At 38.0% G+C, this 4,474-nt stretch overlaps 1 long non-coding RNA gene across 1 annotated transcript; it reads right to left on the reverse strand.

Annotated features, from left to right (window-relative positions):
• Positions 1-507: 507 nt before the first annotated feature.
• On the reverse strand, positions 508-936 carry LOC117780274. Its single transcript, XR_004617069.1, has 2 exons — positions 864-936; positions 508-795 (listed from the first exon to the last, which is right to left on the reverse strand). It is a non-coding gene; the product is annotated as an uncharacterized LOC117780274 (long non-coding RNA).
• Between the last annotated feature and the right edge of the window lie 3,538 nt (positions 937-4,474).

Here is a 4,474-nt window from a genome sequence, read left to right on the forward strand (position 1 = left end):
AACCAGCTTTATTTTTATGGTTTCATTTTTATCTTTCACTGAATGAGATTAGACCATTTTATTCCCTTATCTCTGTACTGTAATTCAAAAAGGTAATTTCATGATAATCACAATTTCATCATTACTAAAGATTTTCCGAATATTTTGAGTTATTAGGGTGTTAAGATATCGGTATGACAGTGACTGTAATTTAGGTCAGTAAATATGCCAAATATTATTATGTTCCGTCAGTTTATTAAACTGTAATTTAATCAAAAGCGTGTAAACAAGAAATTAGTTTAATGGGATATGCGATTATAATTTATGGCTGTTGGCAATGGAAAATCAATTCAACGAACAGTTATTTTTACATTTTTCATATCCTTAATAAATCGTGTACATATTTAATTTTTTTTTTTTTTACCTTGAAGGTAAAAGTTATTAAATAAGACCGAAGCACAAAGTAGTAAAGCAATACACCCATTGAATTCTTACATGATGTCATTTATTTTTTCTACCAATATTTCGATTCATTTGTTAGCAGACTCATGGGTTTCTAGAAAACGAACCATAATTGGGACGGTTGACACCAATTAAGGCCCTAGGATCTATCCGTTTTAGCATGAAGGTCCACAACTACTGCAACAGCCACCACAAGGTCCACAACAGGGGCCACCACAGCAGCCGAAGCACGGTCCAGTCGCACAACACGGTCCACATACATTAGGTCCAAAGCAGCCGCCACCACAGCAACCACCGCATGGTCCACAGCAGCCACCACAAGGTCCACAGCACATGATTGATCCTTTAAATGTTCTATCGAAAATAATTCCTATTTATTTTACATTTTTTTTTCAATATTTTTTGATATTTTTTCTACTTACCCGAAACCCAACACAATTTGAGACTACAAAAAATAATTTAGATGTTGCTTGTCGAGGTACAAAAGTAAGAATGATATATAATGGAAAGGCAAAGGCTTAGGTGTAGTTGGTTGACGGGTTTTTCAGAGATGAAATGATGATGTGTTTGAGAAATTTTGGAGCATTTCAGGCCCATCTGAAAAGGGAAAATGCATATAAAATTGAGCTCATAATTATATGCATTTTTCAGAATTATAAGCTGAAATTAATAAATGATCTGTGTCCTAATCCAAAATAATATTTTAAATAATTGGTTAATGGCTCTAATTGTTGTACAGGCTAAGATATATTCAAGACTTTTACTTGATTTATTGGTAAGCATTCGCAGTAGTTTTCAACAGTCTACGCTGTGGCACAGCTGCAACTGTATATTATCCTATTTGTTTGCATTTAATTGGTGGCATAATTTGGAGTCCTATTGCAAATTCATGGCACACAATGGAGTGCTAATGAATATGAATAACAAGCAACTCATATGAGGCCACAGACAGATATTCGCGACAGAACTCAAGTTGACAACAAACTGGCGAAACAAATAAACAAAAACTTAAGACAGAGACAGACGAAAAGACGGACAGACGGACAGACGGACAGACAGCTGTAGGGACAGTCACTAAGAGAGAGAGAGAGAGAGAGAGAGAGAGAGAACTACCGGATGTGGACAAACTACTTACTTACTTACGAGTATTTACCCACTTATGTGGGTCATGGAGATGGGGAAGGGGTGGGGGGAGGGATCAAGTACTGAGAATGGCAACAAACTTATGCGGCAAGTTGGGCCATTTGTTGTTGTTATTGTCTGCACTCTGCAACAGTCTTTTCACATAATGTCACTCGTTGTTAAAGTCGCGCGCTCTATTCTATTTTTCTCCGCTCTTTCTCTCTTCCTCTCTCGCCCTGGCATTCTCTAGTGCCCTCGGAGGCAAAGCAAACTTCGCATTGCAAAACTCACATAAATTACGCGCGCGGCAGCAAAAGTCACAGAATGTCAAATGCAGAAAACACAAAAACTAAAACTCAAATTGCAGCGAATAAAGACAGAACTCGAACAAAAAAATAAACAGAGAAAAAAGTATGAAAATATTTTTATTTCAAGGAAAAATTATGCTCGCCCGCGGCTGACTCATCGTCTGTCGTCTGTCGTCGCAGGCCCAGCTTCAGGTTCACATCCACATCCACAGCCCGAATCTCCTGTGCTCGGCAACTTTACGCAAGGAAAATGCGACCAATTTGTAGTCATCGCTGCAATATAAATGCCACGCCTCCTGCTGTTGCACCTCCTCCTTCAACTCCCCCTTCAATTGGTCGTTATGTGGCCAGTTTTGTGGTCGACATGCGCGTGTTGGCCTTCAAAACTGTCAGCCAAGCGACAGCAGCCGTAGGCCCAACAATAAACACAAAACAATCGTAAGGGTAACTATGATTTATGGCCATGCAGCACAGGCGGTGGCAAAGGAAAGTTGCCACAAGGTACCTATTAAATTATTGAATATCCATATATTCGACACTAGCACAAAAAGTGCAATAACATAGATTCTGGCATACAACGACTCAAGGTAACAAAATAGTGTATCTTTAAAGTTGGTTTAATACAATAAAAAATATATATTTATTATTTATTGAAAAATATATATATTTTTAAATTTTTTTTTTTCAATGTCCAGGTAAGGTTTGAGATAACTAAGATATTTTAACGGATAAAAAATAATTATAAATTACATTTAAAATTATTACACATTGAAATTGACTGGACTATGAAAATTAATTATAAACGATACGAACAAATTAGATCATCGAATATTTTAAAAGTCAATAAGTAGTTTCAAATTTTAGTCCACAGAGTCACAAAATGTTGCTCAGAAGTTGGAAAGATACTATGATGAACTGTAACGAATAAAATAGGATAGAATATTTTGTACTAAACTATTTAAAAAACACTTAATTTGCATTAAAATAAAAGACTATAGTAATTTAATCTCAATTCGACAAAGATTATTATCAATGAAATAACTATCGAATTAAATGCACTTTAAAAGTACGAAAAATAAGTCAAGTATTTTTATATAGTTTTACTACAAAAATATAAATTGACAGCCATGAAGCTAAAATGTATAAATCATTTCAGCTTAAACAATAATCGAACTAAAGTCAAACACAGACAAGGAAAAAACATCGATAGTTTGGATTCAGTTTTTTTCTATATTTTGTAGGCTAGTGTAATGAAACTGAACATAAAGAAAAGAAACGCAGCCAAAAATCATGTTAATGAGTTTAGCAACAGAAATGCAGAAATGTGTGGCCAACGGGATGGCATCGTTTATGTCAGCGGCAGATCGAATTCTCCGGGTGTTCTGTGCAGTACGTACGTAGTATAGTACAGCCGAAATAATGGTCATGGAATGAAAACGAATCTGGGCAATTCACTGTCCGCCAACCAGACAGATGGACGGACGGACGGACAGACAGACAGCTATCAAAGTCTGGGCAGAAAAAGCGGTCAAAAAAAAAAGGGCCAGTCAGTGCCAATGATAAAGATTATGATGATGGTGATGATGATGATGGGGATGTGGATGTGGATGTGTATACTGACGAGCCGTTGCCAGAAACTGTAAATGTTGAATGCGATGCGATGTGAAACGATGGAATGGGATGCGTTTTCGTCTGCCATGCAGTTGGGCGTGAAAATGCAATTTACTGGCTACGATTGGAGAGTGATGGAAGTGAGGAAAGTGGAGAAAATAAGGAAAGTGGTGATCAGAATCAACAGAACTTGCTGCTGGCTGTGGACTTTGTTTAAGGGCAAGTGCAACAAACATGAAGACCGAAAAAAAAAGAATAAGCTTGCCACAACAATTGTAATTAAAAGCAACGCTAACCAAAATGATAAATATCTTGGCAAACAGCAACTTGGCAAAAAGTAAAACAAAAACTTGTGCTTTTACTTTTGCTTTTGTCGTTTTTGTGCGCTTTGTCTGGACGTTGAGCTGTTTGTTACTTTTCACACAATCTACCAACATCGCCCCTATCCCCTATGTTCATTCACGCTCTTCTCTTTGGCCAACACACATAAAATGGCCGGCCTGGGAGCTGCCATAATACAATTTATACGACAACACTTTAGTGCAAAGTTTATGCGCAGTGTTTACAACGTGCCATAAAAGCCGGACAGTGCAAGTTTGGGATGAGGATTTCAAGGGGAGGCGGGTGAACAGTACTGTACAGGATTAGAGCAACTGTTGGCTATAATGTAACCCGTAAATGTACTCGTTGCCCGCTGCGGGTGCGTAACAAGTGCAACTCACAGCCCGCATAAGCAGGATGATCTGTAGACATTCATGGAGTCGGAGTCGGAGTCGGAGTCGCAGTCGAACCCGGACACGGACACGGACACGGACCCGGAGTCGAAGTTGCGGAATGCTACAGAGTTCATTGGCGTCTGAGGTGATTTTGTGTGTGTGTGCACAAAATTGTCGCCTGAAATTGGCAGCTAGTAAAAATTAAGTAATAAACTAACTTGAACACAGGTTGTTTCGTGTTGTGGCCAAAACAACAAATATGTTCTAGAGCATAAT

Source organism: Drosophila innubila (genome assembly GCF_004354385.1).
Source record: "Drosophila innubila isolate TH190305 chromosome 2L unlocalized genomic scaffold, UK_Dinn_1.0 4_B_2L, whole genome shotgun sequence".
Taxonomy (NCBI): domain Eukaryota; kingdom Metazoa; phylum Arthropoda; class Insecta; order Diptera; family Drosophilidae; genus Drosophila; species Drosophila innubila.